This window comes from Rhipicephalus sanguineus, chromosome 11, assembly GCF_013339695.2.
Source record: "Rhipicephalus sanguineus isolate Rsan-2018 chromosome 11, BIME_Rsan_1.4, whole genome shotgun sequence".
NCBI lineage: Eukaryota > Metazoa > Arthropoda > Arachnida > Ixodida > Ixodidae > Rhipicephalus > Rhipicephalus sanguineus.
This window is the reverse complement of record NC_051186.1, coordinates 131205742-131231102: the sequence shown is the minus strand read 5'-3', so window position 1 is coordinate 131231102 and position 25361 is coordinate 131205742. Positions and strand designations below refer to the sequence as shown.

Here is a 25361-nt window from a genome sequence, read left to right as displayed (position 1 = left end):
ACTTTCGTTGTTTCTCAATTTTGGAGGGAACAGTGCATAAGTAAGACGTGGTAAGAGAGAGACCACGTCTTACTTATACACCATTCCCTCCAAAAATAAGAAACAACGAAAGACGCACCACGTACCCGGTGCAGTGGTGCCCCGACGAGCGAGAATTCGTATCAAGCGCAGCGCCGGGTGCGCGTGTTCGTGTGCTTTTCTTGTGTCCGCCGACGGTGGGCCACAGATTTCACCAGCGGCAGGGGCGATTCGTTGCTGGCACCCACCGCACGTTTCGATACCTGATCAATTTGTGCTCTCGCCCATTGCGCTGGTGGTGACAACACATGTTCCAGGGCTTCATATATTTGTTCATCCGTCGTTTGCTTTGGTTTCATCAAGCGCAAGGCAAAGAAAGGGGTATCCTTGCGTGTGCAGCTGTATGCGTGTTGCTTGAAATGTGAGCGCTGACCAGACGGACGCACACAGACGCAAAATAAAAATCGAAAATCGAAACGTTTATTTCTCTCCATTGTGCACAACGTCATCGAATCTTTTCAAAAGCCGAGAGTGCCAAAATTGTTGTCCTCTCGTCTCATCCCCCTCGCTATTGCAATATATAATACAACAACGAAACATCTGTCGCACCAACAACGAGCTGCACGAAGAGCGAAACATTCACCGCGCGCGCACGCAAAAACCGCGTCAGCCGGGGCGGCCGAGCGGGTGGAGACCAGCGTGCGGAAACATCCCCAGACAAGGCATACATTTCACGATTAGTACAATCACGCTTCCACCTCATTTTAGACTGCAATATTCTCACCCCCGAGGGGGTGAGTGGGCCGATCCCGGAGATAGTGCAATACCGGGCCAACCCGTGGCGGAGGTGAAGCAAGCTTCAAGCACTCCGCCCCATTCCAAAAATAAGTTTAATATCTTGGGTCCAAATAGGACCCGTATCAGATATTAAGCTGATAAGAACAGATACTACACTTTGATCTTAGCCAAAAGGCCGAGAAGCGATAAGGAATTAATTGTCCTTAATTGGAGTGCAACATTTCAGACCACATTAACAGGTCCGGCAAACCACCAGGTAAATAACAGCAAAGCAATTCACCCGTCCGAGCACTGCAAAGTGGCCGTGTGCAACGAGCACGGTTTGGCGTGCTACACAGCATTGCTGTTACTCCAATCGCCAAAAAAATTCCTTCCCTGCATAAAAGAATTCTAAAACCATCAACTTGCTTTTGCAAAGCCTCTAAAAAAAACGCGAGTGGACGTACTCTCGCTCGCACGCTGACGTCACACACGACGCCGGTCGCAGCGTGATACCACACGACACGCAGAACACGAGCCAGCGCTTCTTTTTCGCGAACATTACTTGTAATGCTCGTGGCCAGCCATGGCACCAAAATGTGACCAACAGTACCCCCCCCCCCCCCCTTTCTTTTTTCCCCGAAAAAAAAAAAAAAAATCCATTACGTCACACATCCAACATGGCTTCTGCCGGGGTACGCTGGCTGCCCAACGCCCCCGGAACGTCGACGTCAGGCACCGCGAAGAGGACGTGCCGACGGCATCAGCGTACTCCATGCATACCTCGAAACCGCCTTTCTCAGTTCCGACGTGACGGACACCGCACCGCCGCAGCCTGCGAGCCGTTCCTCAGGCAAGGAAAGACCTGCGGCGAGGCCGACCCATGAAGCCGTGCGTCATGTCACCAGCGTGTTTTGTGCTGCCGGTGAACGGGGGTGGCGTGTTGCGCGGTAATGGAACGTGGTGTGCCGTGCTCACGGGAATCGTGTAAATTTCAGAGGTGTGCACGGCACTTCGCGAACCACCAGCACCACAGCGAATTCGTTCACGAGTGGGGTCGTGAAGCTCCTTTTACGGCATGTCACGGTGCGAAGTGAACGTGTACACACACTGCCTAAGTCGCAAGCGACGCCTCCGGGCTTGAAATGTCCGCGATATCGAAGTTTTGCTGATTCCGAGGGGTAGGAGTGCTATGGTGGCGTGTACGAGCCGCCGGCACGGCGCTCCGGCGTCCGAGCGAGGCATGAGGCCGCACAAGCAGCGCGGAAAAGGTCGCGGAAATCAGTGGATAAGCGATCGCCTGGGCTTCTGGTGGAATGCAGGTGAGTTAATTGTGAATAGGCTTCGAGAGGCGGTTGATGAAATGAACGGCACCGTGTGGCAGCCTGCACCTACCTGACTTGAGAGATGCTTTTACCGAACAAGCTACGCACCGCTGATGGAATCCCTGGTCGTGCAGCTTGTTGTGCTTCATCTTCTTCTTCATCTTCTTCTTGACGCTGTTTCGCTGTTTGTGCCGGGCATTGCTGCGGTGGGTGCCAGCAACGAATCGCACCTGCCGCTGGTGAAATCTGTGGCCCACCGTCGGCGGACACAAGAAAAGCACACGAACACGCGCACCCGGCGCTGCGCTTGATACGAATTCTCGCTCGTCGGGGCACCACTGCACCGGGTGCGTGGTGCGACTTTCGTTGTTTCTCAATTTTGGAGGGAACAGTGCATAAGTAAGACGTGGTAAGAGAGAGACCACGTCTTACTTATACACCATTCCCTCCAAAAATAAGAAACAACGAAAGACGCACCACGTACCCGGTGCAGTGGTGCCCCGACGAGCGAGAATTCGTATCAAGCGCAGCGCCGGGTGCGCGTGTTCGTGTGCTTTTCTTGTGTCCGCCGACGGTGGGCCACAGATTTCACCAGCGGCAGGGGCGATTCGTTGCTGGCACCCACCGCACGTTTCGATACCTGATCAATTTGTGCTCTCGCCCATTGCGCTGGTGGTGACAACACATGTTCCAGGGCTTCATATATTTGTTCATCCGTCGTTTGCTTTGGTTTCATCAAGCGCAAGGCAAAGAAAGGGGTATCCTTGCGTGTGCAGCTGTATGCGTGTTGCTTGAAATGTGAGCGCTGACCAGACGGACGCACACAGACGCAAAATAAAAATCGAAAATCGAAACGTTTATTTCTCTCCATTGTGCACAACGTCATCGAATCTTTTCAAAAGCCGAGAGTGCCAAAATTGTTGTCCTCTCGTCTCATCCCCCTCGCTATTGCAATATATAATACAACAACGAAACATCTGTCGCACCAACAACGAGCTGCACGAAGAGCGAAACATTCACCGCGCGCGCACGCAAAAACCGCGTCAGCCGGGGCGGCCGAGCGGGTGGAGACCAGCGTGCGGAAACATCCCCAGACAAGGCATACATTTCACGATTAGTACAATCACGCTTCCACCTCATTTTAGACTGCAATATTCTCACCCCCGAGGGGGTGAGTGGGCCGATCCCGGAGATAGTGCAATACCGGGCCAACCCGTGGCGGAGGTGAAGCAAGCTTCAAGCACTCCGCCCCATTCCAAAAATAAGTTTAATATCTTGGGTCCAAATAGGACCCGTATCAGATATTAAGCTGATAAGAACAGATACTACACTTTGATCTTAGCCAAAAGGCCGAGAAGCGATAAGGAATTAATTGTCCTTAATTGGAGTGCAACATTTCAGACCACATTAACAGGTCCGGCAAACCACCAGGTAAATAACAGCAAAGCAATTCACCCGTCCGAGCACTGCAAAGTGGCCGTGTGCAACGAGCACGGTTTGGCGTGCTACACAGCATTGCTGTTACTCCAATCGCCAAAAAAATTCCTTCCCTGCATAAAAGAATTCTAAAACCATCAACTTGCTTTTGCAAAGCCTCTAAAAAAAACGCGAGTGGACGTACTCTCGCTCGCACGCTGACGTCACACACGACGCCGGTCGCAGCGTGATACCACACGACACGCAGAACACGAGCCAGCGCTTCTTTTTCGCGAACATTACTTGTAATGCTCGTGGCCAGCCATGGCACCAAAATGTGACCAACAGTACCCCCCCCCCCCCCCCTTTCTTTTTTCCCCGAAAAAAAAAAAAAAAAATCCATTACGTCACACATCCAACATGGCTTCTGCCGGGGTACGCTGGCTGCCCAACGCCCCCGGAACGTCGACGTCAGGCACCGCGAAGAGGACGTGCCGACGGCATCAGCGTACTCCATGCATACCTCGAAACCGCCTTTCTCAGTTCCGACGTGACGGACACCGCACCGCCGCAGCCTGCGAGCCGTTCCTCAGGCAAGGAAAGACCTGCGGCGAGGCCGACCCATGAAGCCGTGCGTCATGTCACCAGCGTGTTTTGTGCTGCCGGTGAACGGGGGTGGCGTGTTGCGCGGTAATGGAACGTGGTGTGCCGTGCTCACGGGAATCGTGTAAATTTCAGAGGTGTGCACGGCACTTCGCGAACCACCAGCACCACAGCGAATTCGTTCACGAGTGGGGTCGTGAAGCTCCTTTTACGGCATGTCACGGTGCGAAGTGAACGTGTACACACACTGCCTAAGTCGCAAGCGACGCCTCCGGGCTTGAAATGTCCGCGATATCGAAGTTTTGCTGATTCCGAGGGGTAGGAGTGCTATGGTGGCGTGTACGAGCCGCCGGCACGGCGCTCCGGCGTCCGAGCGAGGCATGAGGCCGCACAAGCAGCGCGGAAAAGGTCGCGGAAATCAGTGGATAAGCGATCGCCTGGGCTTCTGGTGGAATGCAGGTGAGTTAATTGTGAATAGGCTTCGAGAGGCGGTTGATGAAATGAACGGCACCGTGTGGCAGCCTGCACCTACCTGACTTGAGAGATGCTTTTACCGAACAAGCTACGCACCGCTGATGGAATCCCTGGTCGTGCAGCTTGTTGTGCTTCATCTTCTTCTTCATCTTCTTCTTGACGCTGTTTCGCTGTTTGTGCCGGGCATTGCTGCGGTGGGTGCCAGCAACGAATCGCACCTGCCGCTGGTGAAATCTGTGGCCCACCGTCGGCGGACACAAGAAAAGCACACGAACACGCGCACCCGGCGCTGCGCTTGATACGAATTCTCGCTCGTCGGGGCACCACTGCACCGGGTGCGTGGTGCGACTTTCGTTGTTTCTCAATTTTGGAGGGAACAGTGCATAAGTAAGACGTGGTAAGAGAGAGACCACGTCTTACTTATACACCATTCCCTCCAAAAATAAGAAACAACGAAAGACGCACCACGTACCCGGTGCAGTGGTGCCCCGACGAGCGAGAATTCGTATCAAGCGCAGCGCCGGGTGCGCGTGTTCGTGTGCTTTTCTTGTGTCCGCCGACGGTGGGCCACAGATTTCACCAGCGGCAGGGGCGATTCGTTGCTGGCACCCACCGCACGTTTCGATACCTGATCAATTTGTGCTCTCGCCCATTGCGCTGGTGGTGACAACACATGTTCCAGGGCTTCATATATTTGTTCATCCGTCGTTTGCTTTGGTTTCATCAAGCGCAAGGCAAAGAAAGGGGTATCCTTGCGTGTGCAGCTGTATGCGTGTTGCTTGAAATGTGAGCGCTGACCAGACGGACGCACACAGACGCAAAATAAAAATCGAAAATCGAAACGTTTATTTCTCTCCATTGTGCACAACGTCATCGAATCTTTTCAAAAGCCGAGAGTGCCAAAATTGTTGTCCTCTCGTCTCATCCCCCTCGCTATTGCAATATATAATACAACAACGAAACATCTGTCGCACCAACAACGAGCTGCACGAAGAGCGAAACATTCACCGCGCGCGCACGCAAAAACCGCGTCAGCCGGGGCGGCCGAGCGGGTGGAGACCAGCGTGCGGAAACATCCCCAGACAAGGCATACATTTCACGATTAGTACAATCACGCTTCCACCTCATTTTAGACTGCAATATTCTCACCCCCGAGGGGGTGAGTGGGCCGATCCCGGAGATAGTGCAATACCGGGCCAACCCGTGGCGGAGGTGAAGCAAGCTTCAAGCACTCCGCCCCATTCCAAAAATAAGTTTAATATCTTGGGTCCAAATAGGACCCGTATCAGATATTAAGCTGATAAGAACAGATACTACACTTTGATCTTAGCCAAAAGGCCGAGAAGCGATAAGGAATTAATTGTCCTTAATTGGAGTGCAACATTTCAGACCACATTAACAGGTCCGGCAAACCACCAGGTAAATAACAGCAAAGCAATTCACCCGTCCGAGCACTGCAAAGTGGCCGTGTGCAACGAGCACGGTTTGGCGTGCTACACAGCATTGCTGTTACTCCAATCGCCAAAAAAATTCCTTCCCTGCATAAAAGAATTCTAAAACCATCAACTTGCTTTTGCAAAGCCTCTAAAAAAAACGCGAGTGGACGTACTCTCGCTCGCACGCTGACGTCACACACGACGCCGGTCGCAGCGTGATACCACACGACACGCAGAACACGAGCCAGCGCTTCTTTTTCGCGAACATTACTTGTAATGCTCGTGGCCAGCCATGGCACCAAAATGTGACCAACAGTACCCCCCCCCCCCCCCTTTCTTTTTTCCCCGAAAAAAAAAAAAAAAAATCCATTACGTCACACATCCAACATGGCTTCTGCCGGGGTACGCTGGCTGCCCAACGCCCCCGGAACGTCGACGTCAGGCACCGCGAAGAGGACGTGCCGACGGCATCAGCGTACTCCATGCATACCTCGAAACCGCCTTTCTCAGTTCCGACGTGACGGACACCGCACCGCCGCAGCCTGCGAGCCGTTCCTCAGGCAAGGAAAGACCTGCGGCGAGGCCGACCCATGAAGCCGTGCGTCATGTCACCAGCGTGTTTTGTGCTGCCGGTGAACGGGGGTGGCGTGTTGCGCGGTAATGGAACGTGGTGTGCCGTGCTCACGGGAATCGTGTAAATTTCAGAGGTGTGCACGGCACTTCGCGAACCACCAGCACCACAGCGAATTCGTTCACGAGTGGGGTCGTGAAGCTCCTTTTACGGCATGTCACGGTGCGAAGTGAACGTGTACACACACTGCCTAAGTCGCAAGCGACGCCTCCGGGCTTGAAATGTCCGCGATATCGAAGTTTTGCTGATTCCGAGGGGTAGGAGTGCTATGGTGGCGTGTACGAGCCGCCGGCACGGCGCTCCGGCGTCCGAGCGAGGCATGAGGCCGCACAAGCAGCGCGGAAAAGGTCGCGGAAATCAGTGGATAAGCGATCGCCTGGGCTTCTGGTGGAATGCAGGTGAGTTAATTGTGAATAGGCTTCGAGAGGCGGTTGATGAAATGAACGGCACCGTGTGGCAGCCTGCACCTACCTGACTTGAGAGATGCTTTTACCGAACAAGCTACGCACCGCTGATGGAATCCCTGGTCGTGCAGCTTGTTGTGCTTCATCTTCTTCTTCATCTTCTTCTTGACGCTGTTTCGCTGTTTGTGCCGGGCATTGCTGCGGTGGGTGCCAGCAACGAATCGCACCTGCCGCTGGTGAAATCTGTGGCCCACCGTCGGCGGACACAAGAAAAGCACACGAACACGCGCACCCGGCGCTGCGCTTGATACGAATTCTCGCTCGTCGGGGCACCACTGCACCGGGTGCGTGGTGCGACTTTCGTTGTTTCTCAATTTTGGAGGGAACAGTGCATAAGTAAGACGTGGTAAGAGAGAGACCACGTCTTACTTATACACCATTCCCTCCAAAAATAAGAAACAACGAAAGACGCACCACGTACCCGGTGCAGTGGTGCCCCGACGAGCGAGAATTCGTATCAAGCGCAGCGCCGGGTGCGCGTGTTCGTGTGCTTTTCTTGTGTCCGCCGACGGTGGGCCACAGATTTCACCAGCGGCAGGGGCGATTCGTTGCTGGCACCCACCGCACGTTTCGATACCTGATCAATTTGTGCTCTCGCCCATTGCGCTGGTGGTGACAACACATGTTCCAGGGCTTCATATATTTGTTCATCCGTCGTTTGCTTTGGTTTCATCAAGCGCAAGGCAAAGAAAGGGGTATCCTTGCGTGTGCAGCTGTATGCGTGTTGCTTGAAATGTGAGCGCTGACCAGACGGACGCACACAGACGCAAAATAAAAATCGAAAATCGAAACGTTTATTTCTCTCCATTGTGCACAACGTCATCGAATCTTTTCAAAAGCCGAGAGTGCCAAAATTGTTGTCCTCTCGTCTCATCCCCCTCGCTATTGCAATATATAATACAACAACGAAACATCTGTCGCACCAACAACGAGCTGCACGAAGAGCGAAACATTCACCGCGCGCGCACGCAAAAACCGCGTCAGCCGGGGCGGCCGAGCGGGTGGAGACCAGCGTGCGGAAACATCCCCAGACAAGGCATACATTTCACGATTAGTACAATCACGCTTCCACCTCATTTTAGACTGCAATATTCTCACCCCCGAGGGGGTGAGTGGGCCGATCCCGGAGATAGTGCAATACCGGGCCAACCCGTGGCGGAGGTGAAGCAAGCTTCAAGCACTCCGCCCCATTCCAAAAATAAGTTTAATATCTTGGGTCCAAATAGGACCCGTATCAGATATTAAGCTGATAAGAACAGATACTACACTTTGATCTTAGCCAAAAGGCCGAGAAGCGATAAGGAATTAATTGTCCTTAATTGGAGTGCAACATTTCAGACCACATTAACAGGTCCGGCAAACCACCAGGTAAATAACAGCAAAGCAATTCACCCGTCCGAGCACTGCAAAGTGGCCGTGTGCAACGAGCACGGTTTGGCGTGCTACACAGCATTGCTGTTACTCCAATCGCCAAAAAAATTCCTTCCCTGCATAAAAGAATTCTAAAACCATCAACTTGCTTTTGCAAAGCCTCTAAAAAAAACGCGAGTGGACGTACTCTCGCTCGCACGCTGACGTCACACACGACGCCGGTCGCAGCGTGATACCACACGACACGCAGAACACGAGCCAGCGCTTCTTTTTCGCGAACATTACTTGTAATGCTCGTGGCCAGCCATGGCACCAAAATGTGACCAACAGTACCCCCCCCCCCCCCCCTTTCTTTTTTCCCCGAAAAAAAAAAAAAAAAATCCATTACGTCACACATCCAACATGGCTTCTGCCGGGGTACGCTGGCTGCCCAACGCCCCCGGAACGTCGACGTCAGGCACCGCGAAGAGGACGTGCCGACGGCATCAGCGTACTCCATGCATACCTCGAAACCGCCTTTCTCAGTTCCGACGTGACGGACACCGCACCGCCGCAGCCTGCGAGCCGTTCCTCAGGCAAGGAAAGACCTGCGGCGAGGCCGACCCATGAAGCCGTGCGTCATGTCACCAGCGTGTTTTGTGCTGCCGGTGAACGGGGGTGGCGTGTTGCGCGGTAATGGAACGTGGTGTGCCGTGCTCACGGGAATCGTGTAAATTTCAGAGGTGTGCACGGCACTTCGCGAACCACCAGCACCACAGCGAATTCGTTCACGAGTGGGGTCGTGAAGCTCCTTTTACGGCATGTCACGGTGCGAAGTGAACGTGTACACACACTGCCTAAGTCGCAAGCGACGCCTCCGGGCTTGAAATGTCCGCGATATCGAAGTTTTGCTGATTCCGAGGGGTAGGAGTGCTATGGTGGCGTGTACGAGCCGCCGGCACGGCGCTCCGGCGTCCGAGCGAGGCATGAGGCCGCACAAGCAGCGCGGAAAAGGTCGCGGAAATCAGTGGATAAGCGATCGCCTGGGCTTCTGGTGGAATGCAGGTGAGTTAATTGTGAATAGGCTTCGAGAGGCGGTTGATGAAATGAACGGCACCGTGTGGCAGCCTGCACCTACCTGACTTGAGAGATGCTTTTACCGAACAAGCTACGCACCGCTGATGGAATCCCTGGTCGTGCAGCTTGTTGTGCTTCATCTTCTTCTTCATCTTCTTCTTGACGCTGTTTCGCTGTTTGTGCCGGGCATTGCTGCGGTGGGTGCCAGCAACGAATCGCACCTGCCGCTGGTGAAATCTGTGGCCCACCGTCGGCGGACACAAGAAAAGCACACGAACACGCGCACCCGGCGCTGCGCTTGATACGAATTCTCGCTCGTCGGGGCACCACTGCACCGGGTGCGTGGTGCGACTTTCGTTGTTTCTCAATTTTGGAGGGAACAGTGCATAAGTAAGACGTGGTAAGAGAGAGACCACGTCTTACTTATACACCATTCCCTCCAAAAATAAGAAACAACGAAAGACGCACCACGTACCCGGTGCAGTGGTGCCCCGACGAGCGAGAATTCGTATCAAGCGCAGCGCCGGGTGCGCGTGTTCGTGTGCTTTTCTTGTGTCCGCCGACGGTGGGCCACAGATTTCACCAGCGGCAGGGGCGATTCGTTGCTGGCACCCACCGCACGTTTCGATACCTGATCAATTTGTGCTCTCGCCCATTGCGCTGGTGGTGACAACACATGTTCCAGGGCTTCATATATTTGTTCATCCGTCGTTTGCTTTGGTTTCATCAAGCGCAAGGCAAAGAAAGGGGTATCCTTGCGTGTGCAGCTGTATGCGTGTTGCTTGAAATGTGAGCGCTGACCAGACGGACGCACACAGACGCAAAATAAAAATCGAAAATCGAAACGTTTATTTCTCTCCATTGTGCACAACGTCATCGAATCTTTTCAAAAGCCGAGAGTGCCAAAATTGTTGTCCTCTCGTCTCATCCCCCTCGCTATTGCAATATATAATACAACAACGAAACATCTGTCGCACCAACAACGAGCTGCACGAAGAGCGAAACATTCACCGCGCGCGCACGCAAAAACCGCGTCAGCCGGGGCGGCCGAGCGGGTGGAGACCAGCGTGCGGAAACATCCCCAGACAAGGCATACATTTCACGATTAGTACAATCACGCTTCCACCTCATTTTAGACTGCAATATTCTCACCCCCGAGGGGGTGAGTGGGCCGATCCCGGAGATAGTGCAATACCGGGCCAACCCGTGGCGGAGGTGAAGCAAGCTTCAAGCACTCCGCCCCATTCCAAAAATAAGTTTAATATCTTGGGTCCAAATAGGACCCGTATCAGATATTAAGCTGATAAGAACAGATACTACACTTTGATCTTAGCCAAAAGGCCGAGAAGCGATAAGGAATTAATTGTCCTTAATTGGAGTGCAACATTTCAGACCACATTAACAGGTCCGGCAAACCACCAGGTAAATAACAGCAAAGCAATTCACCCGTCCGAGCACTGCAAAGTGGCCGTGTGCAACGAGCATGGTTTGGCGTGCTACACAGCATTGCTGTTACTCCAATCGCCAAAAAAATTCCTTCCCTGCATAAAAGAATTCTAAAACCATCAACTTGCTTTTGCAAAGCCTCTAAAAAAAACGCGAGTGGACGTACTCTCGCTCGCACGCTGACGTCACACACGACGCCGGTCGCAGCGTGATACCACACGACACGCAGAACACGAGCCAGCGCTTCTTTTTCGCGAACATTACTTGTAATGCTCGTGGCCAGCCATGGCACCAAAATGTGACCAACAGTACCCCCCCCCCCCCCCCTTTCTTTTTTCCCCGAAAAAAAAAAAAAAAAATCCATTACGTCACACATCCAACATGGCTTCTGCCGGGGTACGCTGGCTGCCCAACGCCCCCGGAACGTCGACGTCAGGCACCGCGAAGAGGACGTGCCGACGGCATCAGCGTACTCCATGCATACCTCGAAACCGCCTTTCTCAGTTCCGACGTGACGGACACCGCACCGCCGCAGCCTGCGAGCCGTTCCTCAGGCAAGGAAAGACCTGCGGCGAGGCCGACCCATGAAGCCGTGCGTCATGTCACCAGCGTGTTTTGTGCTGCCGGTGAACGGGGGTGGCGTGTTGCGCGGTAATGGAACGTGGTGTGCCGTGCTCACGGGAATCGTGTAAATTTCAGAGGTGTGCACGGCACTTCGCGAACCACCAGCACCACAGCGAATTCGTTCACGAGTGGGGTCGTGAAGCTCCTTTTACGGCATGTCACGGTGCGAAGTGAACGTGTACACACACTGCCTAAGTCGCAAGCGACGCCTCCGGGCTTGAAATGTCCGCGATATCGAAGTTTTGCTGATTCCGAGGGGTAGGAGTGCTATGGTGGCGTGTACGAGCCGCCGGCACGGCGCTCCGGCGTCCGAGCGAGGCATGAGGCCGCACAAGCAGCGCGGAAAAGGTCGCGGAAATCAGTGGATAAGCGATCGCCTGGGCTTCTGGTGGAATGCAGGTGAGTTAATTGTGAATAGGCTTCGAGAGGCGGTTGATGAAATGAACGGCACCGTGTGGCAGCCTGCACCTACCTGACTTGAGAGATGCTTTTACCGAACAAGCTACGCACCGCTGATGGAATCCCTGGTCGTGCAGCTTGTTGTGCTTCATCTTCTTCTTCATCTTCTTCTTGACGCTGTTTCGCTGTTTGTGCCGGGCATTGCTGCGGTGGGTGCCAGCAACGAATCGCACCTGCCGCTGGTGAAATCTGTGGCCCACCGTCGGCGGACACAAGAAAAGCACACGAACACGCGCACCCGGCGCTGCGCTTGATACGAATTCTCGCTCGTCGGGGCACCACTGCACCGGGTGCGTGGTGCGACTTTCGTTGTTTCTCAATTTTGGAGGGAACAGTGCATAAGTAAGACGTGGTAAGAGAGAGACCACGTCTTACTTATACACCATTCCCTCCAAAAATAAGAAACAACGAAAGACGCACCACGTACCCGGTGCAGTGGTGCCCCGACGAGCGAGAATTCGTATCAAGCGCAGCGCCGGGTGCGCGTGTTCGTGTGCTTTTCTTGTGTCCGCCGACGGTGGGCCACAGATTTCACCAGCGGCAGGGGCGATTCGTTGCTGGCACCCACCGCACGTTTCGATACCTGATCAATTTGTGCTCTCGCCCATTGCGCTGGTGGTGACAACACATGTTCCAGGGCTTCATATATTTGTTCATCCGTCGTTTGCTTTGGTTTCATCAAGCGCAAGGCAAAGAAAGGGGTATCCTTGCGTGTGCAGCTGTATGCGTGTTGCTTGAAATGTGAGCGCTGACCAGACGGACGCACACAGACGCAAAATAAAAATCGAAAATCGAAACGTTTATTTCTCTCCATTGTGCACAACGTCATGGAATCTTTTCAAAAGCCGAGAGTGCCAAAATTGTTGTCCTCTCGTCTCATCCCCCTCGCTATTGCAATATATAATACAACAACGAAACATCTGTCGCACCAACAACGAGCTGCACGAAGAGCGAAACATTCACCGCGCGCGCACGCAAAAACCGCGTCAGCCGGGGCGGCCGAGCGGGTGGAGACCAGCGTGCGGAAACATCCCCAGACAAGGCATACATTTCACGATTAGTACAATCACGCTTCCACCTCATTTTAGACTGCAATATTCTCACCCCCGAGGGGGTGAGTGGGCCGATCCCGGAGATAGTGCAATACCGGGCCAACCCGTGGCGGAGGTGAAGCAAGCTTCAAGCACTCCGCCCCATTCCAAAAATAAGTTTAATATCTTGGGTCCAAATAGGACCCGTATCAGATATTAAGCTGATAAGAACAGATACTACACTTTGATCTTAGCCAAAAGGCCGAGAAGCGATAAGGAATTAATTGTCCTTAATTGGAGTGCAACATTTCAGACCACATTAACAGGTCCGGCAAACCACCAGGTAAATAACAGCAAAGCAATTCACCCGTCCGAGCACTGCAAAGTGGCCGTGTGCAACGAGCATGGTTTGGCGTGCTACACAGCATTGCTGTTACTCCAATCGCCAAAAAAATTCCTTCCCTGCATAAAAGAATTCTAAAACCATCAACTTGCTTTTGCAAAGCCTCTAAAAAAAACGCGAGTGGACGTACTCTCGCTCGCACGCTGACGTCACACACGACGCCGGTCGCAGCGTGATACCACACGACACGCAGAACACGAGCCAGCGCTTCTTTTTCGCGAACATTACTTGTAATGCTCGTGGCCAGCCATGGCACCAAAATGTGACCAACAGTACCCCCCCCCCCCCCCCTTTCTTTTTTCCCCGAAAAAAAAAAAAAAAATCCATTACGTCACACATCCAACATGGCTTCTGCCGGGGTACGCTGGCTGCCCAACGCCCCCGGAACGTCGACGTCAGGCACCGCGAAGAGGACGTGCCGACGGCATCAGCGTACTCCATGCATACCTCGAAACCGCCTTTCTCAGTTCCGACGTGACGGACACCGCACCGCCGCAGCCTGCGAGCCGTTCCTCAGGCAAGGAAAGACCTGCGGCGAGGCCGACCCATGAAGCCGTGCGTCATGTCACCAGCGTGTTTTGTGCTGCCGGTGAACGGGGGTGGCGTGTTGCGCGGTAATGGAACGTGGTGTGCCGTGCTCACGGGAATCGTGTAAATTTCAGAGGTGTGCACGGCACTTCGCGAACCACCAGCACCACAGCGAATTCGTTCACGAGTGGGGTCGTGAAGCTCCTTTTACGGCATGTCACGGTGCGAAGTGAACGTGTACACACACTGCCTAAGTCGCAAGCGACGCCTCCGGGCTTGAAATGTCCGCGATATCGAAGTTTTGCTGATTCCGAGGGGTAGGAGTGCTATGGTGGCGTGTACGAGCCGCCGGCACGGCGCTCCGGCGTCCGAGCGAGGCATGAGGCCGCACAAGCAGCGCGGAAAAGGTCGCGGAAATCAGTGGATAAGCGATCGCCTGGGCTTCTGGTGGAATGCAGGTGAGTTAATTGTGAATAGGCTTCGAGAGGCGGTTGATGAAATGAACGGCACCGTGTGGCAGCCTGCACCTACCTGACTTGAGAGATGCTTTTACCGAACAAGCTACGCACCGCTGATGGAATCCCTGGTCGTGCAGCTTGTTGTGCTTCATCTTCTTCTTCATCTTCTTCTTGACGCTGTTTCGCTGTTTGTGCCGGGCATTGCTGCGGTGGGTGCCAGCAACGAATCGCACCTGCCGCTGGTGAAATCTGTGGCCCACCGTCGGCGGACACAAGAAAAGCACACGAACACGCGCACCCGGCGCTGCGCTTGATACGAATTCTCGCTCGTCGGGGCACCACTGCACCGGGTGCGTGGTGCGACTTTCGTTGTTTCTCAATTTTGGAGGGAACAGTGCATAAGTAAGACGTGGTAAGAGAGAGACCACGTCTTACTTATACACCATTCCCTCCAAAAATAAGAAACAACGAAAGACGCACCACGTACCCGGTGCAGTGGTGCCCCGACGAGCGAGAATTCGTATCAAGCGCAGCGCCGGGTGCGCGTGTTCGTGTGCTTTTCTTGTGTCCGCCGACGGTGGGCCACAGATTTCACCAGCGGCAGGGGCGATTCGTTGCTGGCACCCACCGCACGTTTCGATACCTGATCAATTTGTGCTCTCGCCCATTGCGCTGGTGGTGACAACACATGTTCCAGGGCTTCATATATTTGTTCATCCGTCGTTTGCTTTGGTTTCATCAAGCGCAAGGCAAAGAAAGGGGTATCCTTGCGTGTGCAGCTGTATGCGTGTTGCTTGAAATGTGAGCGCTGACCAGACGGACGCACACAGACGCAAAATAAAAATCGAAAATCGAAACGTTTATTTCTCTCCATTGTGCACAACGTCATGGAATCTTTTCAAAAGCCGAGAGTGCCAAAATTGTTGTCCTCTCGTCTCATCCCCCTCGCTATTGCAATATATAATACAACAACGAAACATCTGTCGCACCAACAACGAGCTGCACGAAGAGCGAAACATTCACCGCGCGCGCACGCAAAAACCGCGTCAGCCGGGGCGGCCGAGCGGGTGGAGACCAGCGTGCGGAAACATCCCCAGACAAGGCATACATTTCACGATTAGTACAATCACGCTTCCACCTCATTTTAGACTGCAATATTCTCACCCCCGAGGGGGTGAGTGGGCCGATCCCGGAGATAGTGCAATACCGGGCCAACCCGTGGCGGAGGTGAAGCAAGCTTCAAGCACTCCGCCCCATTCCAAAAATAAGTTTAATATCTTGGGTCCAAATAGGACCCGTATCAGATATTAAGCTGATAAGAACAGATACTACACTTTGATCTTAGCCAAAAGGCCGAGAAGCGATAAGGAATTAATTGTCCTTAATTGGAGTGCAACATTTCAGACCACATTAACAGGTCCGGCAAACCACCAGGTAAATAACAGCAAAGCAATTCACCCGTCCGAGCACTGCAAAGTGGCCGTGTGCAACGAGCATGGTTTGGCGTGCTACACAGCATTGCTGTTACTCCAATCGCCAAAAAAATTCCTTCCCTGCATAAAAGAATTCTAAAACCATCAACTTGCTTTTGCAAAGCCTCTAAAAAAAACGCGAGTGGACGTACTCTCGCTCGCACGCTGACGTCACACACGACGCCGGTCGCAGCGTGATACCACACGACACGCAGAACACGAGCCAGCGCTTCTTTTTCGCGAACATTACTTGTAATGCTCGTGGCCAGCCATGGCACCAAAATGTGACCAACAGTACCCCCCCCCCCCCCCCTTTCTTTTTTCCCCGAAAAAAAAAAAAAAAATCCATTACGTCACACATCCAACATGGCTTCTGCCGGGGTACGCTGGCTGCCCAACGCCCCCGGAACGTCGACGTCAGGCACCGCGAAGAGGACGTGCCGACGGCATCAGCGTACTCCATGCATACCTCGAAACCGCCTTTCTCAGTTCCGACGTGACGGACACCGCACCGCCGCAGCCTGCGAGCCGTTCCTCAGGCAAGGAAAGACCTGCGGCGAGGCCGACCCATGAAGCCGTGCGTCATGTCACCAGCGTGTTTTGTGCTGCCGGTGAACGGGGGTGGCGTGTTGCGCGGTAATGGAACGTGGTGTGCCGTGCTCACGGGAATCGTGTAAATTTCAGAGGTGTGCACGGCACTTCGCGAACCACCAGCACCACAGCGAATTCGTTCACGAGTGGGGTCGTGAAGCTCCTTTTACGGCATGTCACGGTGCGAAGTGAACGTGTACACACACTGCCTAAGTCGCAAGCGACGCCTCCGGGCTTGAAATGTCCGCGATATCGAAGTTTTGCTGATTCCGAGGGGTAGGAGTGCTATGGTGGCGTGTACGAGCCGCCGGCACGGCGCTCCGGCGTCCGAGCGAGGCATGAGGCCGCACAAGCAGCGCGGAAAAGGTCGCGGAAATCAGTGGATAAGCGATCGCCTGGGCTTCTGGTGGAATGCAGGTGAGTTAATTGTGAATAGGCTTCGAGAGGCGGTTGATGAAATGAACGGCACCGTGTGGCAGCCTGCACCTACCTGACTTGAGAGATGCTTTTACCGAACAAGCTACGCACCGCTGATGGAATCCCTGGTCGTGCAGCTTGTTGTGCTTCATCTTCTTCTTCATCTTCTTCTTGACGCTGTTTCGCTGTTTGTGCCGGGCATTGCTGCGGTGGGTGCCAGCAACGAATCGCACCTGCCGCTGGTGAAATCTGTGGCCCACCGTCGGCGGACACAAGAAAAGCACACGAACACGCGCACCCGGCGCTGCGCTTGATACGAATTCTCGCTCGTCGGGGCACCACTGCACCGGGTGCGTGGTGCGACTTTCGTTGTTTCTCAATTTTGGAGGGAACAGTGCATAAGTAAGACGTGGTAAGAGAGAGACCACGTCTTACTTATACACCATTCCCTCCAAAAATAAGAAACAACGAAAGACGCACCACGTACCCGGTGCAGTGGTGCCCCGACGAGCGAGAATTCGTATCAAGCGCAGCGCCGGGTGCGCGTGTTCGTGTGCTTTTCTTGTGTCCGCCGACGGTGGGCCACAGATTTCACCAGCGGCAGGGGCGATTCGTTGCTGGCACCCACCGCACGTTTCGATACCTGATCAATTTGTGCTCTCGCCCATTGCGCTGGTGGTGACAACACATGTTCCAGGGCTTCATATATTTGTTCATCCGTCGTTTGCTTTGGTTTCATCAAGCGCAAGGCAAAGAAAGGGGTATCCTTGCGTGTGCAGCTGTATGCGTGTTGCTTGAAATGTGAGCGCTGACCAGACGGACGCACACAGACGCAAAATAAAAATCGAAAATCGAAACGTTTATTTCTCTCCATTGTGCACAACGTCATCGAATCTTTTCAAAAGCCGAGAGTGCCAAAATTGTTGTCCTCTCGTCTCATCCCCTCGCTATTGCAATATATAATACAACAACGAAACATCTGTCGCACCAACAACGAGCTGCACGAAGAGCGAAACATTCACCGCGCGCGCACGCAAAAACCGCGTCAGCCGGGGCGGCCGAGCGGGTGGAGACCAGCGTGCGGAAACATCCCCAGACAAGGCATACATTTCACGATTAGTACAATCACGCTTCCACCTCATTTTAGACTGCAATATTCTCACCCCCGAGGGGGTGAGTGGGCCGATCCCGGAGATAGTGCAATACCGGGCCAACCCGTGGCGGAGGTGAAGCAAGCTTCAAGCACTCCGCCCCATTCCAAAAATAAGTTTAATATCTTGGGTCCAAATAGGACCCGTATCAGATATTAAGCTGATAAGAACAGATACTACACTTTGATCTTAGCCAAAAGGCCGAGAAGCGATAAGGAATTAATTGTCCTTAATTGGAGTGCAACATTTCAGACCACATTAACAGGTCCGGCAAACCACCAGGTAAATAACAGCAAAGCAATTCACCCGTCCGAGCACTGCAAAGTGGCCGTGTGCAACGAGCATGGTTTGGCGTGCTACACAGCATTGCTGTTACTCCAATCGCCAAAAAAATTCCTTCCCTGCATAAAAGAATTCTAAAACCATCAACTTGCTTTTGCAAAGCCTCTAAAAAAAACGCGAGTGGACGTACTCTCGCTCGCACGCTGACGTCACACACGACGCCGGTCGCAGCGTGATACCACACGACACGCAGAACACGAGCCAGCGCTTCTTTTTCGCGAACATTACTTGTAATGCTCGTGGCCAGCCATGGCACCAAAATGTGACCAACAGTACCCCCCCCCCCCCCCCCTTTCTTTTTTCCCCGAAAAAAAAAAAAAAAATCCATTACGTCACACATCCAACATGGCTTCTGCCGGGGTACGCTGGCTGCCCAACGCCCCCGGAACGTCGACGTCAGGCACCGCGAAGAGGACGTGCCGACGGCATCAGCGTACTCCATGCATACCTCGAAACCGCCTTTCTCAGTTCCGACGTGACGGACACCGCACCGCCGCAGCCTGCGAGCCGTTCCTCAGGCAAGGAAAGACCTGCGGCGAGGCCGACCCATGAAGCCGTGCGTCATGTCACCAGCGTGTTTTGTGCTGCCGGTGAACGGGGGTGGCGTGTTGCGCGGTAATGGAACGTGGTGTGCCGTGCTCACGGGAATCGTGTAAATTTCAGAGGTGTGCACGGCACTTCGCGAACCACCAGCACCACAGCGAATTCGTTCACGAGTGGGGTCGTGAAGCTCCTTTTACGGCATGTCACGGTGCGAAGTGAACGTGTACACACACTGCCTAAGTCGCAAGCGACGCCTCCGGGCTTGAAATGTCCGCGATATCGAAGTTTTGCTGATTCCGAGGGGTAGGAGTGCTATGGTGGCGTGTACGAGCCGCCGGCACGGCGCTCCGGCGTCCGAGCGAGGCATGAGGCCGCACAAGCAGCGCGGAAAAGGTCGCGGAAATCAGTGGATAAGCGATCGCCTGGGCTTCTGGTGGAATGCAGGTGAGTTAATTGTGAATAGGCTTCGAGAGGCGGTTGATGAAATGAACGGCACCGTGTGGCAGCCTGCACCTACCTGACTTGAGAGATGCTTTTACCGAACAAGCTACGCACCGCTGATGGAATCCCTGGTCGTGCAGCTTGTTGTGCTTCATCTTCTTCTTCATCTTCTTCTTGACGCTGTTTCGCTGTTTGTGCCGGGCATTGCTGCGGTGGGTGCCAGCAACGAATCGCACCTGCCGCTGGTGAAATCTGTGGCCCACCGTCGGCGGACACAAGAAAAGCACACGAACACGCGCACCCGGCGCTGCGCTTGATACGAATTCTCGCTCGTCGGGGCACCACTGCACCGGGTACGTGGTGCGTCTTTCGTTGTTTCTTATTTTTGGAGGGAATGGTGTATAAGTAAGACGTGGTCTCTCTCTTACCACGTCTTACTTATGCACTGTTCCCTCCAAAATTGAGAAACAACGAAAGTCGCACCACGCACCCGGTGCAGTGGTGCCCCGACGAGCGAGAATTCGTATCAAGCGCAGCGCCGGGTGCGCGTGTTCGTGTGCTTTTCTTGTGTCCGCCGACGGTGGGCCACAGATTTCACCAGCGGCAGGTGCGATTCGTTGCTGGCACCCACCGCAGCAATGCCCGGCACAAACAGCGAAACAGCGTCAAGAAGAAGATGAAGAAGAAGATGAAGCACAACAAGCTGCACGACCAGGGATTCCATCAGCGGTGCGTAGCTTGTTCGGTAAAAGCATCTCTCAAGTCAGGTAGGTGCAGGCTGCCACACGGTGCCGTTCATTTCATCAACCGCCTCTCGAAGCCTATTCACAATTAACTCACCTGCATTCCACCAGAAGCCCAGGCGATCGCTTATCCACTGATTTCCGCGACCTTTTCCGCGCTGCTTGTGCGGCCTCATGCCTCGCTCGGACGCCGGAGCGCCGTGCCGGCGGCTCGTACACGCCACCATAGCACTCCTACCCCTCGGAATCAGCAAAACTTCGATATCGCGGACATTTCAAGCCCGGAGGCGTCGCTTGCGACTTAGGCAGTGTGTGTACACGTTCACTTCGCACCGTGACATGCCGTAAAAGGAGCTTCACGACCCCACTCGTGAACGAATTCGCTGTGGTGCTGGTGGTTCGCGAAGTGCCGTGCACACCTCTGAAATTTACACGATTCCCGTGAGCACGGCACACCACGTTCCATTACCGCGCAACACGCCACCCCCGTTCACCGGCAGCACAAAACACGCTGGTGACATGACGCACGGCTTCATGGGTCGGCCTCGCCGCAGGTCTTTCCTTGCCTGAGGAACGGCTCGCAGGCTGCGGCGGTGCGGTGTCCGTCACGTCGGAACTGAGAAAGGCGGTTTCGAGGTATGCATGGAGTACGCTGATGCCGTCGGCACGTCCTCTTCGCGGTGCCTGACGTCGACGTTCCGGGGGCGTTGGGCAGCCAGCGTACCCCGGCAGAAGCCATGTTGGATGTGTGACGTAATGGATTTTTTTTTTTTTTTCGGGGAAAAAAGAAAGGGGGGGGGGGGGGTACTGTTGGTCACATTTTGGTGCCATGGCTGGCCACGAGCATTACAAGTAATGTTCGCGAAAAAGAAGCGCTGGCTCGTGTTCTGCGTGTCGTGTGGTATCACGCTGCGACCGGCGTCGTGTGTGACGTCAGCGTGCGAGCGAGAGTACGTCCACTCGCGTTTTTTTTAGAGGCTTTGCAAAAGCAAGTTGATGGTTTTAGAATTCTTTTATGCAGGGAAGGAATTTTTTTGGCGATTGGAGTAACAGCAATGCTGTGTAGCACGCCAAACCGTGCTCGTTGCACACGGCCACTTTGCAGTGCTCGGACGGGTGAATTGCTTTGCTGTTATTTACCTGGTGGTTTGCCGGACCTGTTAATGTGGTCTGAAATGTTGCACTCCAATTAAGGACAATTAATTCCTTATCGCTTCTCGGCCTTTTGGCTAAGATCAAAGTGTAGTATCTGTTCTTATCAGCTTAATATCTGATACGGGTCCTATTTGGACCCAAGATATTAAACTTATTTTTGGAATGGGGCGGAGTGCTTGAAGCTTGCTTCACCTCCGCCACGGGTTGGCCCGGTATTGCACTATCTCCGGGATCGGCCCACTCACCCCCTCGGGGGTGAGAATATTGCAGTCTAAAATGAGGTGGAAGCGTGATTGTACTAATCGTGAAATGTATGCCTTGTCTGGGGATGTTTCCGCACGCTGGTCTCCACCCGCTCGGCCGCCCCGGCTGACGCGGTTTTTGCGTGCGCGCGCGGTGAATGTTTCGCTCTTCGTGCAGCTCGTTGTTGGTGCGACAGATGTTTCGTTGTTGTATTATATATTGCAATAGCGAGGGGGATGAGACGAGAGGACAACAATTTTGGCACTCTCGGCTTTTGAAAAGATTCGATGACGTTGTGCACAATGGAGAGAAATAAACGTTTCGATTTTCGATTTTTATTTTGCGTCTGTGTGCGTCCGTCTGGTCAGCGCTCACATTTCAAGCAACACGCATACAGCTGCACACGCAAGGATACCCCTTTCTTTGCCTTGCGCTTGATGAAACCAAAGCAAACGACGGATGAACAAATATATGAAGCCCTGGAACATGTGTTGTCACCACCAGCGCAATGGGCGAGAGCACAAATTGATCAGGTATCGAAACGTGCGGTGGGTGCCAGCAACGAATCGCCCCTGCCGCTGGTGAAATCTGTGGCCCACCGTCGGCGGACACAAGAAAAGCACACGAACACGCGCACCCGGCGCTGCGCTTGATACGAATTCTCGCTCGTCGGGGCACCACTGCACCGGGTGCGTGGTGCGACTTTCGTTGTTTCTCAATTTTGGAGGGAACAGTGCATAAGTAAGACGTGGTAAGAGAGAGACCACGTCTTACTTATACACCATTCCCTCCAAAAATAAGAAACAACGAAAGACGCACCACGTACCCGGTGCAGTGGTGCCCCGACGAGCGAGAATTCGTATCAAGCGCAGCGCCGGGTGCGCGTGTTCGTGTGCTTTTCTTGTGTCCGCCGACGGTGGGCCACAGATTTCACCAGCGGCAGGGGCGATTCGTTGCTGGCACCCACCGCAGCAATGCCCGGCACAAACAGCGAAACAGCGTCAAGAAGAAGATGAAGAAGAAGATGAAGCACAACAAGCTGCACGACCAGGGATTCCATCAGCGGTGCGTAGCTTGTTCGGTAAAAGCATCTCTCAAGTCAGGTAGGTGCAGGCTGCCACACGGTGCCGTTCATTTCATCAACCGCCTCTCGAAGCCTATTCACAATTAACTCACCTGCATTCCACCAGAAGCCCAGGCGATCGCTTATCCACTGATTTCCGCGACCTTTTCCGCGCTGCTTGTGCGGCCTCATGCCTCGCTCGGACGCCGGAGCGCCGTGCCGGCGGCTCGTACACGCCACCATAGCACTCCTACCCCTCGGAATCAGCAAAACTTCGATATCGCGGACATTTCAAGCCCGGAGGCGTCGCTTGCGACTTAGGCAGTGTGTGTACACGTTCACTTCGCACCGTGACATGCCGTAAAAGGAGCTTCACGACCCCACTCGTGAACGAATTCGCTGTGGTGCTGGTGGTTCGCGAAGTGCCGTGCACACCTCTGAAATTTACACGATTCCCGTGAGCACGGCACACCACGTTCCATTACCGCGCAACACGCCACCCCCGTTCACCGGCAGCACAAAACACGCTGGTGACATGACGCACGGCTTCATGGGTCGGCCTCGCCGCAGGTCTTTCCTTGCCTGAGGAACGGCTCGCAGGCTGCGGCGGTGCGGTGTCCGTCACGTCGGAACTGAGAAAGGCGGTTTCGAGGTATGCATGGAGTACGCTGATGCCGTCGGCACGTCCTCTTCGCGGTGCCTGACGTCGACGTTCCGGGGGCGTTGGGCAGCCAGCGTACCCCGGCAGAAGCCATGTTGGATGTGTGACGTAATGGATTTTTTTTTTTTTTTTCGGGGAAAAAAGAAAGGGGGGGGGGGGGGGTACTGTTGGTCACATTTTGGTGCCATGGCTGGCCACGAGCATTACAAGTAATGTTCGCGAAAAAGAAGCGCTGGCTCGTGTTCTGCGTGTCGTGTGGTATCACGCTGCGACCGGCGTCGTGTGTGACGTCAGCGTGCGAGCGAGAGTACGTCCACTCGCGTTTTTTTTAGAGGCTTTGCAAAAGCAAGTTGATGGTTTTAGAATTCTTTTATGCAGGGAAGGAATTTTTTTGGCGATTGGAGTAACAGCAATGCTGTGTAGCACGCCAAACCGTGCTCGTTGCACACGGCCACTTTGCAGTGCTCGGACGGGTGAATTGCTTTGCTGTTATTTACCTGGTGGTTTGCCGGACCTGTTAATGTGGTCTGAAATGTTGCACTCCAATTAAGGACAATTAATTCCTTATCGCTTCTCGGCCTTTTGGCTAAGATCAAGTGTAGTATCTGTTCTTATCAGCTTAATATCTGATACGGGTCCTATTTGGACCCAAGATATTAAACTTATTTTTGGAATGGGGCGGAGTGCTTGAAGCTTGCTTCACCTCCGCCACGGGTTGGCCCGGTATTGCACTATCTCCGGGATCGGCCCACTCACCCCCTCGGGGGTGAGAATATTGCAGTCTAAAATGAGGTGGAAGCGTGATTGTACTAATCGTGAAATGTATGCCTTGTCTGGGGATGTTTCCGCACGCTGGTCTCCACCCGCTCGGCCGCCCCGGCTGACGCGGTTTTTGCGTGCGCGCGCGGTGAATGTTTCGCTCTTCGTGCAGCTCGTTGTTGGTGCGACAGATGTTTCGTTGTTGTATTATATATTGCAATAGCGAGGGGGATGAGACGAGAGGACAACAATTTTGGCACTCTCGGCTTTTGAAAAGATTCGATGACGTTGTGCACAATGGAGAGAAATAAACGTTTCGATTTTCGATTTTTATTTTGCGTCTGTGTGCGTCCGTCTGGTCAGCGCTCACATTTCAAGCAACACGCATACAGCTGCACACGCAAGGATACCCCTTTCTTTGCCTTGCGCTTGATGAAACCAAAGCAAACGACGGATGAACAAATATATGAAGCCCTGGAACATGTGTTGTCACCACCAGCGCAATGGGCGAGAGCACAAATTGATCAGGTATCGAAACGTGCGGTGGGTGCCAGCAACGAATCGCCCCTGCCGCTGGTGAAATCTGTGGCCCACCGTCGGCGGACACAAGAAAAGCACACGAACACGCGCACCCGGCGCTGCGCTTGATACGAATTCTCGCTCGTCGGGGCACCACTGCACCGGGTACGTGGTGCGTCTTTCGTTGTTTCTTATTTTTGGAGGGAATGGTGTATAAGTAAGACGTGGTCTCTCTCTTACCACGTCTTACTTATGCACTGTTCCCTCCAAAATTGAGAAACAACGAAAGTCGCACCACGCACCCGGTGCAGTGGTGCCCCGACGAGCGAGAATTCGTATCAAGCGCAGCGCCGGGTGCGCGTGTTCGTGTGCTTTTCTTGTGTCCGCCGACGGTGGGCCACAGATTTCACCAGCGGCAGGTGCGATTCGTTGCTGGCACCCACCGCAGCAATGCCCGGCACAAACAGCGAAACAGCGTCAAGAAGAAGATGAAGAAGAAGATGAAGCACAACAAGCTGCACGACCAGGGATTCCATCAGCGGTGCGTAGCTTGTTCGGTAAAAGCATCTCTCAAGTCAGGTAGGTGCAGGCTGCCACACGGTGCCGTTCATTTCATCAACCGCCTCTCGAAGCCTATTCACAATTAACTCACCTGCATTCCACCAGAAGCCCAGGCGATCGCTTATCCACTGATTTCCGCGACCTTTTCCGCGCTGCTTGTGCGGCCTCATGCCTCGCTCG

The 25361-nt window shown here is 53.8% G+C and overlaps 10 non-coding genes across 10 annotated transcripts; 2 read left to right on the top strand and 8 right to left on the bottom strand.

Annotated features, from left to right (window-relative positions):
* Window positions 1-811: 811 nt before the first annotated feature.
* On the bottom strand, window positions 812-1003 carry LOC119375687 (U2 spliceosomal RNA). Its single transcript, XR_005180436.1, has one exon. It is a non-coding gene; the product is annotated as a U2 spliceosomal RNA (small nuclear RNA).
* A 2287-nt stretch (window positions 1004-3290) lies between these two features.
* Window positions 3291-3482, bottom strand: LOC119375686 (U2 spliceosomal RNA). The gene has a single exon (XR_005180435.1). It is a non-coding gene; the product is annotated as a U2 spliceosomal RNA (small nuclear RNA).
* Window positions 3483-5771: 2289 nt separating this feature from the next.
* On the bottom strand, window positions 5772-5963 carry LOC119375684 (U2 spliceosomal RNA). Its single transcript, XR_005180433.1, has one exon. It is a non-coding gene; the product is annotated as a U2 spliceosomal RNA (small nuclear RNA).
* Window positions 5964-8251: 2288 nt separating this feature from the next.
* Window positions 8252-8443, bottom strand: LOC119375683 (U2 spliceosomal RNA). Its single transcript, XR_005180431.1, has one exon. It is a non-coding gene; the product is annotated as a U2 spliceosomal RNA (small nuclear RNA).
* Window positions 8444-10732: 2289 nt separating this feature from the next.
* Window positions 10733-10924, bottom strand: LOC119375682 (U2 spliceosomal RNA). The gene has a single exon (XR_005180430.1). It is a non-coding gene; the product is annotated as a U2 spliceosomal RNA (small nuclear RNA).
* A 2289-nt stretch (window positions 10925-13213) lies between these two features.
* Window positions 13214-13405, bottom strand: LOC119375681 (U2 spliceosomal RNA). The gene has a single exon (XR_005180429.1). It is a non-coding gene; the product is annotated as a U2 spliceosomal RNA (small nuclear RNA).
* Window positions 13406-15693: 2288 nt separating this feature from the next.
* Window positions 15694-15885, bottom strand: LOC119375680 (U2 spliceosomal RNA). The gene has a single exon (XR_005180428.1). It is a non-coding gene; the product is annotated as a U2 spliceosomal RNA (small nuclear RNA).
* A 2287-nt stretch (window positions 15886-18172) lies between these two features.
* Window positions 18173-18364, bottom strand: LOC119375678 (U2 spliceosomal RNA). Its single transcript, XR_005180427.1, has one exon. It is a non-coding gene; the product is annotated as a U2 spliceosomal RNA (small nuclear RNA).
* A 3065-nt stretch (window positions 18365-21429) lies between these two features.
* Window positions 21430-21621, top strand: LOC119375677 (U2 spliceosomal RNA). Its single transcript, XR_005180426.1, has one exon. It is a non-coding gene; the product is annotated as a U2 spliceosomal RNA (small nuclear RNA).
* Window positions 21622-23908: 2287 nt separating this feature from the next.
* LOC119375676 (U2 spliceosomal RNA) lies at window positions 23909-24099 on the top strand. The gene has a single exon (XR_005180425.1). It is a non-coding gene; the product is annotated as a U2 spliceosomal RNA (small nuclear RNA).
* The last annotated feature ends 1262 nt before the right edge of the window (window positions 24100-25361 follow it).